Raw genomic sequence first — 15742 nt, forward strand, 5'->3', positions numbered from 1 at the left:
TTAAATCATTTGAAGAGGGAAGACCCACTTTTAATATGGCTCTTTTGAGATGAGAATATAAACCTCTAATCCAGACTCTTCTTTTTTTAATTTTTGGGTTTTTTTTGAGACTTTTTTGTGTAGCAATGGTTGTCCTGGAACTCACTCTCTACAACAGGCTGGCCTCAAACCCAGAGATCCACCTGCCTCTGCCTCCCAAGTCCTGGGATTAAAGGCATTTGTCACCACTGCTGGGCTAATCAAGATTTTTTTGAGATAGGAAGATACAGTTTAAGGTGGGCCACATCTTTTGTTGGCAGCCTATATGAAGGACATGGAAGAAGGAAGCTTGGTTTTTTTGCCTGCTTGCCCTTGCTCTCACTGGCAAGTTCATTCTTCCACTGGCATTAGAGCCTACTTCTTTGGGATTCTGGTGTATACTGAAGATTAGTGGAAACATCCTGTCTCATGCGCTAAACAACAACTGGATTCTTGGACCTTCCATTGTTAGACTAGCTGGACCACAGCCTATAAGATGCCATTCTAATAAATCCTCTCCTTTCTTTCTTTCTTTCTTTCTTTCTTTCTTTCTTTCTTTCTTCCTTCCTTCCTTCCTTCCTTCCTTCCTTCCTTCCTTCCTTCCTTCCTTCCTTCCTCTTTCTCTGTATCTTTCTCTGTTTCTCTCTCTGTTTCTCTCTGTGTGTTTCTCTCTCTCTCTCTCTCTCTCTCTCTCTCTCTCTCTCTCTCTCTCTCTCACACACACACACACACACACACACACAGAAACACTCTATCAGTTCTGTTCCTCTAGAGCACCCTGATTAATACAGTGATTGTCCCATTCTCGTGGGTGGGGACAGGATAAGGGCTACAGGACCAGAGTCATCATCATATTACCATATCTGCTCAGCCCTTTGGCAGAGGGAGCTGGTCCACAGTGCCTCAATCCTCACCCCCATATGTAGAGGATACCTCCTCTCCCTATCTCCCTAGACAGGAAAAAGCAGGAAGGAGATAAGCGAGCCAGGGCAGCCTCCCTGAACTTCCAGCCCTGCAGCAGCTGCAGTGTGGCCAGGCCAGAAGAATAGAAGGAAGCAGGAAGAGGCAGAGTCAGAGCCTGTGAGTAGGAGGCTGTGGGCACTAAATAACCATCTCCAGGCCTACCTCCCCTGGAGACAGGGAGGCCTGGATCTAGAGGCTTTTCCTAAGGCTTGAGGGGGGGCAGTAGTCACACTTGGTCACAGTGTAGTTGACCAAACAGGCAGTGTTCCTCCATCCATAGTTCCCTGAACACCACAGTCATGGTCATCTATATTCACTGCTTCCCAAACCCACTTCCCCCTCTCTGCGTCTGGTGACATACCTGCTTCACCAGAAGGCAGTTTCTGCTACCCACACAGATAGTTTTGGCCACGAAGAGCAACTGTTGTTGCCTGTACCAGCTGCTCTTGCCCACAGTGGTTGTAGTCTGCCTCCACAGGGCCTGTTCCTTCTGTCCACTGTGATTGTTCAGCCCATGATTGTTCTACCAGAGATGTTCCCTACAGTCGCTGAGCTATTTCTACACAGGTACCTGTTCCTGACACTCCCAGCAAAAATTCTTTCCTACTTTGATGGCTCCTACCTAGGACTGTTCTTGAGCCTACGGGGATGACTCCTGCCCACAGGGACTAATACTTTTTACAGTGACAATTCCTGACTAATATGACTGTTCCTACCTACAGTGATTGTTCCTACCTACAGTGATTGTTCCTGCATACAGTGACTGTTCCTGCATACAGTGACTGTTCCTACCTGCAATGACTCTTCCTGCCTACAGTGACTGTTCCTACCTACAGTGACTGTTCCTACCTACAGTGACTGTTCCTGCATACAGTGACTGTTCCTGCATATAGTGACTGTTCCTGCATACAGTGACTGTTCCTGTATACAGTGGCTGTTCCTACCTGCAATGACTGTTCCTGCATACAGTGACTGTTCCTGCATACAGTGACTGTTCCTGCATACAGTGACTGTTCCTAACTACAGTGACTGTTCCTGCCTACAGTGACTGTTCCTGCCTACAGTGACTGTTCCTACCTACAGTGACTGTTCCTGCATACAGTGACTGTTCCTGCCTACAGTGACTGTTCCTGCATACAGTGACTGTTCCTGTATACAGTGGCTGTTCCTACCTGCAATGACTGTTCCTGCATACAGTGACTGTTCCTGCATACAGTGACTGTTCCTGCATACAGTGACTGTTCCTGCATACAGTGACTGTTCCTGCATACAGTGACTGTTCCTGCATACAGTGACTGTTCCTGCCTACAGGGACTGTTCCTACCTACAGTGACTGTTCCTACCTACAGTGACTGTTCCTGCATACAGTGACTGTTCCTGCATATAGTGACTGTTCCTGCATATAGTGACTGTTCCTGTATACAGTGGCTGTTCCTACCTGCAATGACTGTTCCTGCATACAGTGACTGTTCCTGCATATAGTGACTGTTCCTGCATACAGTGACTGTTCCTGTATACAGTGGCTGTTCCTACCTGCAATGACTGTTCCTGCATACAGTGACTGTTCCTGCATACAGTGACTGTTCCTGCATACAGTGACTGTTCCTGCATACAGTGACTGTTCCTCTTTACAGTGACTGTTCCTACCTGCAATGACTGTTCCTGCATACAGTGACTGTTCCTAACTACAGTGACTATTCCTGCCTACAGTGACTGTTCCTGCATACAGTGACTGTTCCTACCTGCAATCAATGTTCCTACCTGCAATCAATGTTCCTGCCTACAGTGACTGTTCCTGCATACAGTGACTGTTCCTACCTGCAATCAATGTTCCTACCTGCAATCAATGTTCCTGCCTACAGTGATTGTTCCTGCCTACAATGACTGTTCCTACCTACAGTGACTATTCCTGTCTACAGTGACTGTTCCTGTCTACAGTGACTGTTCCTGTCTACAGTGACTGTTCCTGTCTACAGTGACTGTTCCTGTCTACAGTAACTGTTCCTGCATACAATGACTGTTCCTGCCTACAGTGACTGTTCCTGCCTACAGTGACTGTTCCTCCTATGGCAGCTATTTCTATCTACTTCTACTGTTACCCTCACAACCCTGTTGACATGACCATTCCTACTCATTATGACTGTTCCTGCCCACACTGACTGTTCTTGTCCATAATGAGTCTTCCTGGCCGTGATGGATGTTCCTGATCACAGAGACTGTTATTGTTCACAGAGACTGTTCCTACCCAGAACAACTTTTCCTGCCAGTGGTGAGTGTTCCTGCCACAGTGACTGTTCTTGCCCCTGGTGAGTGTTCCTGATCACAATGACTGTTTCTGCTCACAGTGAACACTCTTGACCGTAGTGACCATCCTGCCCACTGTGACATCTGTTTCTGCCACTCCCAGTGACTGCTCCTTCTAATGACTCGGATGCTGCCTCTCACATCACTCTTTTCCCTGTCTTCTCACTGCCTCCTCTCGGGACTTTGAGCAGAGCCAGCATTCTCAGAAAGTGTTGTTTGATGCCCAGATTCAGAGGCCATGGCCCCTGTCGGTCTATAATTCTGGCCTTCCTTGCCCTAGGGACCTGATGCTCTATGTACAGGCCTGGCTCACCATGTGTGCTCAATGAACTCATCTGGAAAAGGTTGCCTCCTCTGGTCTGCTTCATATCTCCTCCCTCTCTGTCACCCCACCAGAGGCTGAGAAGTGGTAGAAGCCAATGTCCTTGAAACCAGGACAGCAGGTACAGAAAGAAATGAAGCTATAGCCATACACAGGCAGGGGAAGAGGGTCAGGAGAGCAAGGTCAGAGAGCAGCAGGAGAGACTAGGTGTCACAGACAGAGGGTGAGACACTGGTCCCCATATATACACAGGATGTGTTTTGGGAGAGGCTAAAGAGTAACCCTGTGTGTCACATCCTGCCTCTGAGACAGTGGACAGGTCAAATGGAGGCAACTGACTCCTGCTTCCTACGGAGCGGTAGCCATGGTCACAAGGCTGTGATGGATGACTCACAACTTGGTGGGGGGAGGCAAGCAGACAAAGTGCTGGACATAGCTCTGGCTCCACGAAGCAGGCGCCACAGCCAGAATGGTCACCTCAGCACAGACAGGCTGTGCACAGGAGTGGTCCAGACAGGGCCTCTGACTGACTAAGCATTCCCAGCCTCCAGGAGCAGGAAAGGGACCTAGAGGGTTTCTGGAGGCTTGGATTCTGAAAACACCAGGGGATGGGAGGCAAACAATAAACCCCAGGGTCCCTTGTGTGTGAAGTTAGTGAGCAACTGGCCCAGGGTCATTCCTGAATTTAACTGGATGCTTTAAAATTCGTAAATTCAAAATTTATTCCCCAATACAGCAGTCCTAGGGGATGGTGGAAAAGGTAGGAGGTGGCACCAATGGTGACCCTGGCTAATGGCAGCAGCGGGGGGCGGGGGGGGGGGCTACTAGAAGCAACCTGAACAGCCAGAGCAAGCAACGGGACCCTCAGGGGAGGAGCTAGGAAACAGTGGGTGTCTGCACTTAGTCTACTGCAATAACTGGACTGCCTCAGGTGGAACGGGGTAGCCACAATGTTGATCCCTGCAGCCCAAACCCCCCAGCACAACAGATTGCTGAGTGTCCGTCAGAGCTGGACACCAGGGAAATGTGGGGTTTCTCCTACCTGTCTCCTCCCACTTTCCTCTCTTCTGATGCAACCTGAGAGAGGGTCGTAGCAGTGGCTCCAACTGAAACAGGGGTTTGGGGGAGCTGATGAGATGACTCCATGGAGAAGAGTGTGTGCTGCTCTCCTGGAAGACCCAACTGCTGTTCTGGGGGACCTGACTTCTGTTCCAAACACCCATGTCAGCCAGGAGCCTCACAACTGTCTGTAACTCCTGTTCCAAGAGATTTGGTGTCTTTAGCCTCCTGTGGCACTTGCATGCACACGTATACACACACACACACACACACACACACACACACACACACACGCATCTACACAATTTTAAAAATAATTATATGTTTAAAATGTTTTTAAGAAGAAAAGAAGCTCAGGTTTTGAGAGCCTCTTGCCCAGTTTTGACGTCTCTCATTTGATTAGTTCCACCCCACATCTCATTTGCATGCACACACACCCAGCCAATCAAAGCCTGCTGGGCTCTACATAACGTGGGACCACACATCATTTTTGTCAGTCCTGATTCTGGCAAGGGTCCAGCTCTCAGCTGGCTCTGATGTTTAGAGGAAACACCAGAGACTCCGTCTCAGCCCCACTGCTCCTGCTTGAAAGTTGTTGCTCCATTTCTGAGATCCACCTTTGCTGCCTTGGCCTTGGAGACCAGCTAGGTCTGGGGTAGGGGCAGAAGTGTGAGGGACTTGCGCACTCCAGGCTTAGAGACCTGCAAGAGCCAGGGGGCCAGCGGCTCCCCATCGCCCTCAGTGGTAATGGCTTTCTGCAGACTTGTTCTGCAAGGGACTGCAGCACTTGCTGTGGTCTACACTGTGCTTGGATACCTGGAGCACATGGGACTACGGAACTAGAATGACTGTCATACAGCACCCTGTTACCTCCAGGGCTTCAGAGGCCCTTTCCTATTGTATTATTGTATATGTGTTATTCCCACATGACCCTTGGAAGTTCACCTTGGTTTGTGGGGCCGTGGCGGTCTGCAAACTCAGTTCTCTGAGAGAGGGCTGCAGGGTTTTGTGGATCTGGGAGGGACAAAATGCCTGAGAAAGCAGCTCCAGACTGACGGAGGCTTGCGGTTTCAGAGTCCAGGCTGTTGTCTCCCAGTCCCGTGACCCAGCAGAGCATCACAGTGGCAGAGGGCTGTGGCTGAAGAAACTTTTCACATGGTGGACAGGAATCAGAGAGTGAGGAAGGCACAGGGGACCTTATCACCTTCAAAGGCAAGCTGCAGTAACCCACTTCCTCCTGCAAGGTCTTGTAACTGAGGTCTTCTAAAGGGGAACTTATGTACCTGATGGAGAGACAGCCCACCTTACAAAGACTGTAGCACAGATAAAGAAGGGCCACAGTGGGTGAGACCACACCTTAGCTAGGACTACCTAGACACATGTATCCTGAGCCCCATATTTAACCACTGATTTCACTTCAGAACCCTGGGGACGGATGTGAAGGGGTCTCTTTTTGTCTCTCCTCCCAGTGTGTACACACTCAAAAATGTCCTTGTTCCCAGTGTGTCCTCTTCCCAGGGTGTCCTCTTCCCAGTGTGTACACACTCAAGAATGTCCTCTTCCCAGTGTGTCCTCTTCTCAGTGTGTATACACTCAAGAATGTCCTCTTCCCAGTGTGTCCTCTTCCCAGTGTGTACACACTCAAGAATGTCCTCTTCCCAGTGTGTCCTCTTCCCAGTGTGTACACACCCAAGAATGTCCTTGTTCCCAGTGTGTCCTCTTCCCAGTGTGTACACACTCAAGTATGTCCTTGTTCCCAGTGTGTACACATTCAAGTATGTCCTTGTTCCCAGTATGTACACATTCAAGAATGTCCTTGTTCCCAGAGTGTCCTCTTCCCAGTGTGTCCTCTTCCCAGTGTGTACACACTCAAGAATGTTCTTGTCCCCAGTGTGTCCTCTTCCCAGTGTGTACACACTCAAGAATGTCCTTGGTCTACTCTACTCTTTTAATTTGGCTCTTTTTCATGGCTTATTGAGGATAGGTGACCAGATCTGACTCGAGGCAGAAGTTGTGACCTCCAAATTTGATAGCAGTCTTATCTGCCCAAGTTTTCATCACCTCTGAAACTAATGCCACCAGCTGGGGACCAAATGTTCAAGCAGGGTGATCAGATACAATGAGTCTGCCCTGGGGCTTGGATTAATACAGGCGCTGTGAAAGTGGGTTCGAGATCAGAGGCATGGAGTTTTGAAAAAAGAAGAGATTGGCTTGTACACTTGTACAAACTCCTCCTTTCCTCCCTCTCTCCCCTCTCTCCCCTCTCTCTCTTCCTCTCCCCTTCATGGGACTCCTCACCACACAAGGGCCCCTTGACTTTAGACCTCCCAGACTAAGAAATCAATCTCTGGTCTCATGAGTTTACCCAGCTTCAGGAATTCCATTATAGCAACACAAAATGGTCCAGAACGTTCCACAGTGAGACATGGGATGAGTGGAAGGCCCTGGGGAAGGGCTACTCCTGCCCTCAGAGCCAAGTGTCCAATCCTAGTCTTCCTAAACTTGGGGTATTAACAAACTCCAGCCTCTCTCAGGCCAAGTTCAAGAAGCTCACTTCTCCTCCACCTCAGAGGGGAAATGATTTATGTGGAAACACTCTATTAAGAAATCACTTTGTGGGCTGGGTGTGTGGTTCTGTGGTAGAGATTTTTTTGCTTAGCATACATGAAGACTTGGGCCCAATCCAAAGGGACAGGGGAAGGGGCTCACTTTGTGCCAGACATGTATCTCACCATCTGAAAGATTATCAGTACTAAACACACCATCCTGTATAAGCTGTTAGTACTGGGTGACAAATTACAGTAAAGCCCAGTGGCTTAAGACACTACACCACTGGCTAATAGCTTCTGTGGGTCAGGGCCAGTCCCCCTTCCCGAGGCTCTCTGCTTCCAAGAATCCCCATGCCAAGGCTGCAGCTGACCTCAGCGGAAGGCTTGACTGGGAAAGGGCCCGTTACTCAGATCATCCTGGGGCTAAAGCAGAGCATAGTCCCCTACATCTGTGTTCAAGGCCATGTCCAATGCTCTTCCCAGTTCTTACCCTGCCCCCAGGCTTCTCCCACATATCTGTCAGATTCCCCCGTCTGCCAGCTAAAAGGAAGCAGCCTGGCTAGATAGTAATGGCCTGCCTCAGTTTGAATGTTACGGTCTGTGGATTGGAACTGGAAGACTGAGAAGCAGGACCCCTGCACTTTCATCCGCCATGGTGGACGGCAGGTGTTGTCTTTTCATAGGTGCAAAGTCGGTTCATGGAGGGTTGTCGGCTGAAGTCAGGGCGGAGGAGAGGGGCATATATAGTCCTATCTGCAGTGGACCAACGAGTACATAATAACTCTGTATCTGCTTGTGGTTGACAATGGATCAATCGGCTCCTACCTTAAACCCCACTTCCTGTGAAGAAGTGATGACAGCCACGATGATGGGAAAACCTTGTGGCACATGTGATGTACCCGAGATGTCCCACAGGCTTTTCTGAGTGAGTGTCTTCTGTTCTTCTGAGCATCAATGCGCCCAGCACCCTGAATCAGACTGTCTTCTTTTCTGGTACTGTCCAGTTTTCTTTCTTATTTAGAAAGAATATCAAAGATTTTTGTGAATCCGCCAAGAGGACCTGACTTTCTCTAGAGTCACTGGCTCCTGGATGTCTTCAGGGATCTGCACAGGCTTTTCAGCAGCCTGGATCTCTCCCGAGGATGGGTGATCTTCCTCATGTAGCCTCGTTCAGGGGTCCTAACTTGGAATCCCAGTTGAAATGAGATTCTCTTCTGGCTATCCACTCTGACCCTTCGTCACAACCCTCTTTGTCCATCATCACGCTGACATTTGTGTCGCTGTGGGCTTCCTTCATTATCTGACTGGATGGACAATCACCGTCCATCCTAAGACTCATGCCCTGGCTTCTTCACCAGCACGTCACTGGAGCTTACAACATCCCTGTCTGAAGACTCCTTAAACACTTGCCCAATGAATGAATGAATGAATGAATGAATGAATGAATGAATGTGTAGGGCCACAGAGGGGCCCGGCCCTAGGCAGTGTCTCTGATCCTTCCTGCTCACCTGACTCACCTCCTCCATTCTTTGCCTTCTGTTTGTAAATGAACAAGGGTAAGAAGGAGTTTTCTGGAAACAACTGTAAAAATGCTCCCCTGTTGTGCCCCAGAACAGGGATGGAAGATGGCTGGAGAGACAGCATATCTCTAGAACCTTCTCCTGGTATCCCTGGCTGCCACTAGCCACTGTGCTTTATTTCGTGTCCTGAGGCTGGCCCATCTTACCACTTCTGGTGTCATTACCACCAAGTAATCTCCCTTAGGTTCAGCTGTGATGATTCTAGTTAAGATATCACCTGGCAGGCCAGAGGAGGCCCAGCTGCCTTGGTCTTTAGCAAAGCAGGTAGCTGCTGAGAACATCTTCCCTGTCCTCAGGATGCTGCTGTCCCAGACCCATGGGGACATCTCTTATTTTCACCTCCTTTCACCTGGAACAGTTCTAGATAGAGCTGAGACTATGTGCTCCATTCATAGTTGGAGAAGGGTCTAGAAGGGAAACATAGAACAATGGTGTTTGGTGAACTTCTACCAGGTGTCCCAGCTGACCCAAGGTACCCCAAAACTCACACTGAAGCCTCAACCTCCCCTTCTTCAGAATGTGACTGTGTATACCTGACCTTGGGGATCTGGGCCTTTAAAGAGGGGGATAAGCTAAAAGGATGCTATTCGGTTGGAAACTTATACCATCAGAGAAGAGTTGAGGAAGCAGAGGTCAGAAGCTGGGCACAGCAGTGCAGGTCTGTCATCCTGAGCAGAAGGTGGAGGCAGAAGGACCAGAAAGTCAAGGCTATCTTTAGCTACACATGAAGTTTAGGGTCATGCTTGAAACTCAAGACCATGTTTCAAAAGAAGGAAAAGAGAAGAGAAGAGAGAGCAAAGAAAAGTGCAGTCAAGAAGTAGGCACACACACCTGGAGAGAGAGCCAGGAAAGTTGCAGAGAGAAGACACTGACTACCAACTGAGGAGAATCATCTCCCCTGTGGAGAGCAGTGAATCCCAACTCTACCATCACCTCAGACTTACAGCCTCCAGAACTGTGAGAAGTAAACATCTCCAGCTTAAGTTATCCAGCCTGTGGTACCTCGTTACAGCAAGATTAGCAAACTGATGTAGTGGGCATGATGCTCTTCATGTGTGCAGGTATGGCCAGTGGGTTGCAAGAGGAAGTCTGGTGGGATGCTTCTGGAAGGTTGCCCCCCTCTTCTCAAAGGGGCCCTAGGAGAAAGGGGATCACTCTCTGTGGGAAACATCTGGACATACTCTGCTTATAGCTGCTGTAATCACTTTGCTACCATGTCTGGCAACCCAGAGGTGAGGTGGGTGGTTTTGGTCGTTCAATGGATTATGGATGCTTATTAACATTTAGGGAGGTTGGTTGCAAGTTGTTGGTGGTCATGGTCAGGGAGAAAGCTAAGCAAAGGTTAAATTAAGGGATCTCTTTTTGAAGGGGAAAAAGGGGGATATAGTATAGAAATGATGGGATAAAAGGTAAATTATTGAATCTACTTTTAGACTAAAAAACAATCTCAAATATTTTGAGTTGGCATAGATTTTTATGTATTGATATATACATACATATGTTTCTACTCTAGTTTAAGGCATTGTGCCTATGCAACTCCTTAAAAAATTTAATGTATAATTAAGAAATACAGGTTAGTAACTAGTCGTCTATAATAATCAAACCTGTAGTTATGTTAGATAAGTTTTCAAGGTCAAACAGATATATTTTAGATAATAGGTGGGTGGTCTTCAAACTCTTTAGAACATGTCATTTAAGTTTTTTTAATAACATAAAGTTTTTCATGACAGTGAGACACATCTGCTCCTGGAAGCACCAATTTACTTCAAAAAGGATAGTGGGCATTAGACAATCTTAGTTGGCTTTCAGTGTGGCAAAGCTAGCTATCTGAGCAATAAATTGCCCTTTTCTGGACTACTGACAGTATACTGTCCAAATTAGATGAGCAGAACACAAAAGAAGGTGACTGCCAAGCTTGACTAAGACGAGGTAAGACATTCCTTCAAAATTTCTGCTTCACAGAAAAGTTTGTTGATATTCTGGCCGTGTAAGCCAAAGATAGGTGCCCCAATGTTGTAGAGGTACCTTAGGTGACTGTCTAGGCAGCCAATTGTTTCTGTCATTTCTATAGTTTTGGAAGTTGCTTCCTCTGCTCTTCCTGTTTACTCAGGTAATATATCTTTCTTGGGTCTCTGATAAAACTGAATATGAGATAGTTATCACTTTTACAGTTTTCCTTGTTACTAAATTCAGAAAAGAAACTTACATAAGAGATGTAAAGTTTAGAACATTGATAAACATAAGAGCTTGAGTTGTTTATCTAGGAAGATGTTTTAAGGTCTAAAAAGATATTTTTAGGATGTTAGTAGAAGTTATGATAGAAAATGATTTTGGTATAAAACTTTGGACTCATCAAGATAAGATAAATAATAGAGTAATTTCTCCAGATTTGCCAAATACAAACGGACTGAACTTTGTGAATGTAATTCTTACTTCATAATTGATCTTATTGTATAAATTCTACAATATTAGAGTTAAAACCTCTCCTTTTTATTTAGACAAAAGGGGGAATGTTATGGGATATTTGTACACTGTGTGAACATGTATGGCTGTGATTGCTGTGCTAAAAAGCTCAACTGCTAATAGCTAGGCAGGAAGTATAGGCAGGACTTCTGTGCAGAGAGAGAACTCTGGGAAAAAGAAAAGAGTTGCCAGCCAGACTTGGAGCAAGTCGGATGGGCTGTACTATGAAGATGCAACTGAGCCATGTGGCAGAACATAGATTTTTTAAAAAAAAAGAAAGAATAGGTTAATTAAGTTGTAAGAGTTAGTTGGGGAAAAGCCTAAGCTAATTATTTTATAATTAATAATAAGTCTCTGGGTCATGATTTGCAGGCTGGTAGCCCAAAGATGATCCAACAAGACAGCTTACTACAACAGCGGGGGCTGACTGAGAAGCAAAGGACAATGGCGCTGGGCTCTGATTCTTCTGCATGGACGGGCTCTGTGGGAGCCTTCTCAGCTTGGTCGATCACCTTCCTGGACCTGGGGGGAGTTGGGAGGACCTTGGTCTTAGCATAGAGTGGGGAACCCTGATGGCTCCTTGGCCTTGAGAGGGAGGGAGGGGAGGTATGGGTGGAGGGAAGGGGAGGGAAGGGGGAGAAGGAGGGGAGGGAAGGAGGAGGAGGAGGGGAGGGAGGGGGGAGGAGGAAGGAAGGAGATGGAAATTTTTAAATATAAAAAAAATAATAAAAAAAAAGATTCAAAGTTGAAGAAAATGTCAAAATGGTTTACAATGTGTTGAAAATATATGCAGGCTAAGGGTTAAAGTTCTTAAAAGTAAAATGAAAAATAAAAAAAAATAAAACTTTCATTAGGGGTTGAGGATAGTTCAATGGTAAAGGCATCTTGCCCACTCCATTCTATCCCCCTCAAAAGAAAATGGAGCATCTTGTCTGTTTGGGCCTCTTGGAATCAGGACTTTTCTTTGCATAGCACTTAGAGATGGAGGCAGACTGGAGAAGGCCCACTTCCAGGCTCAAGGGATCAACCGAAGCAAGTCTGATTAGGGCTACTGATGAGGTATGACATACCTCCAAGTCCCTTTGAGTTTCTCCTGAGATAACACATCTCCTTTTCTGTAAGTCATGACTTGTACAGAGAGACACATACCTGTGAACTGCAGTGACTCTCCTCCAGACTCCAACTGGAGACTTAACACAACCACTCTATCAACTGAAGCCTCCCTAGCCTGCCAGTGTGTTCTTCAAAGAACAAGCCAATGAATCAATGAATGCACAGAACCCTGAGTGATCAAGCCACCATGCTCCACAGAGCCTTTCTCTTGAGAGGAGAGTCTTTAGGAAGCCTGTCTACTGGGGCTTAGATAACCTCAAAGTTTCTGTGATAGAAGCTCTTTTCTTTTAAATGCTCTCTCTCTCTCTCTCTCTCTCTCTCTCTCTCTCTCTCTCTCTCTCTCTCTCTCTCTCTCTGTAACCCAGGCTGGCCTCTAATTCTCCATCCTCCTGTTTCCACCTCCCAGATGCTGGGATCACATGTGTGTATTTACACAACCTTCCAGTAAAGAACGTCAATCCCAGAGGCAACAGTTCTAGAATAGGGGCCCAGGAGACATGTTAGGTCATGAAGGCCCATCCCATGAGTGGTGGATGGATATTATTATAAAAGACTCTATCCTAGACTAAGAAATGCCAATCATATTATCAGATTAGGATGGATTATGTCTGGTTTCAGATGATCACACAGTGCCCAGAAATGTGCACAGTTGGCTGTATGTCAATCAAAGGTGTAGTTAGGCCTTTGAAGATTGTTATCTAAAGGCCTAAAACAGAGCTGGCCTCCTGTTCACCACCTGAATCCTCTTGTTCCTACCTTCTCCAGTACAGAAGGCCAAACACCAGCACCAAGATTCTTGAACTTTATAGGCTTCAGAACAATGACCCCAACATATTCTCATGCATTCGCTGTGTAATTATAAGTTATCCTTCCCTTTCAGCTTTCTGTGCACAGTCATTCATTGCCCTTGGGTCTTTGGCCTCCATGGAGCCTCCAGAACCTCATTCATGTGTCCATTCATCCACAAAGCATTTGTTTAATATCCATTTTGTAAGATGATGAAGTAGACACTAGGGCTTCCAAAGCATTTATGGTCACTGTATCAGACCCTTCTCCAACCAGAACCTTTCCACAAACTGCCTCATTGCCTTGAATGCCAGTCATCTCTCCCCTGTCCCTATGAGTTCCTAAAGTCCCCTGCTATCCTCTGCTCTGCTCTAGAAGCCATCCAGATGGTCATGACACAGATGTTCATGACACAGGAGGTTGGGTTGTCCAACATCCTCTGCTCTGTTATCTGAGCTTCTCAAACCAGGGTAATGTTGAATTGAATGAATATTAGTGAGGGGCTAGTACTTTGCTACTCCTCCTACACTTGGCTAATTTCATCCTGGCTATGGGCCCAATAGGATGAGCTTGTCATCCGGTGTCCTAACATGTTTTCAAAGAAGTAATCAGCCAAGTGCCTTGGGAAGTTGAGTGACCCTCTCCAGGTTATGGCAGGTGGAGAGGGGGCAGGCCTGTTTAGATCCAGGTCCTAGGGTCCCCAGAGATGTTTTGGATCCTGACTGGGACTGGTTTATATCATCAACACTCGAATTCCCTTGTGGTCTCTGAGAACCATCACAACTACAGCAATCATCCTACCTCCGGTCTGTTGCATATGTAGAAAAGAACCAGGCCCACAGTCACTGTGTATTAGAAAAGGAGATCATCCATGTGGCAAACTCTGTCTCAGAAGGGACAGAATGGCCATGTATGACCTTGTGTCATAAACTATACATTATGGATCTCCAGATCCCAGCCCTTTTCTGAAAGCCAGAAAAGAAAAGAAAGTGAAATTAAAAGAAAGAGACAGAAGAAATGGAACAAGAAAATGGAGAACAGGAAGAGAACTACAGGCAGACAGACAGAAACAGACACAGCAAGACAGAGACAGAGCATCAGAGAAAGAGTGGAGGTAGACAGAGACAGACACACTGAAAGACTGAGAGACAGAGACACAATAAGAGACAGACAGAAGCAGAGTCAGGAAGACAGAGACAGAAACACAAAGATAGATAGATAGACATAGGAAGACAGAAAGAAAGAGGCAAAGGAACAGACAAAGAAATCCATCCCCCAACAGCCTCTCCTCCTATCCACCATTCAACCATTTATCTTCCATCCCCACCTACCCATTCATCTATCCATCATCCTCCAATCCATACATAGACTTACCAAACCATCTATTTATTATTCATCCATCTGTTCAGTTCATCTATCCATTCATGTACCCACTCCCTTCAATCTAAAACCAAACTATCCATGCACACATCCATCCACCTACCCACCACTCATCTCTCAATCTATTCACTAATCTGTCCCCTACCTAACAATCCACACACCCATCCACCTACCTACCCATGCATCCATCTACCCATCCATCCATCCATCCATCCATCCATCCACTCACTGATCCATCCATATACTCACCCATTCATCCATCTCCCTACCCATCCATCCATCCATCCATCCATCTCCCCACCCACCCATCTATCCATCTATCTACTCACCCATTCATTCATATACTCACCCATTCATCCATCTATCTATCTATCTATCTATCTATCTATCTATCTATCTATCTATCTATCTATCTATCCATCCATCCATCCACTCACCCATCCATTCATCTATCCATCCATCCATCCATGTAGCTACTGGAGCAGCAGGCTGCATTTCTGCCCGGCTCCTGGCCTCCTGGCTAGCTTATGTCTCGAAATAACAACACACAAATTGTATTCATTTAAACACTGCCTGGCCCATTAGCTCTAGCCTCTTACTGGCTAACTCTCACATCTTGCTTAACCCATTTCTAATAATCTGTGTAGCACCACAAAGTGGTGGCTTACCGGGAAGATTCAGCATGTCTGACCTGGCGGCTGGCTCCATGGCATCTGTCTCACTGCCTTCTTCCTCCCAGAATTCTGTTCTGTCTTCCCCGCCTACCTATGTTCTGACCTATCAGGCCAAGCAGTTTTCTTTATTAATTAACCAATGAAAGCAACAGATAGATAGATAGATAGATAGATAGATAGATAGATAGATAGATGATAGATAGATAGAAAACCCTCCCACATCACATCCATCCATCCATCCATCCATCCATTCACCCATTCATTCATCTACTCACTCATTCATCCATCTACCCATCCATCCACCCATCCATTCACCCATCCATTCATTTATCCATCCATCCATCCATCCATCCATCCACCCATTCACTCATTTACCCATCCATCCATTCTTCTACTAACTCAGTTATTTCTTTCAATTCAGCAAAAGAAAGCAAACCCAGGAGGGCCTTATGCATGTTAGATGAGAGATCTACCATGGAACCAAACCTTTAAGGCCACTACCATGGGTTTAACTCTTGAGTTTGAGTCTTA

The sequence above is a fragment of the Arvicola amphibius genome, chromosome 5 (genome assembly GCF_903992535.2).
Source record: "Arvicola amphibius chromosome 5, mArvAmp1.2, whole genome shotgun sequence".
Lineage (NCBI taxonomy): Eukaryota > Metazoa > Chordata > Mammalia > Rodentia > Cricetidae > Arvicola > Arvicola amphibius.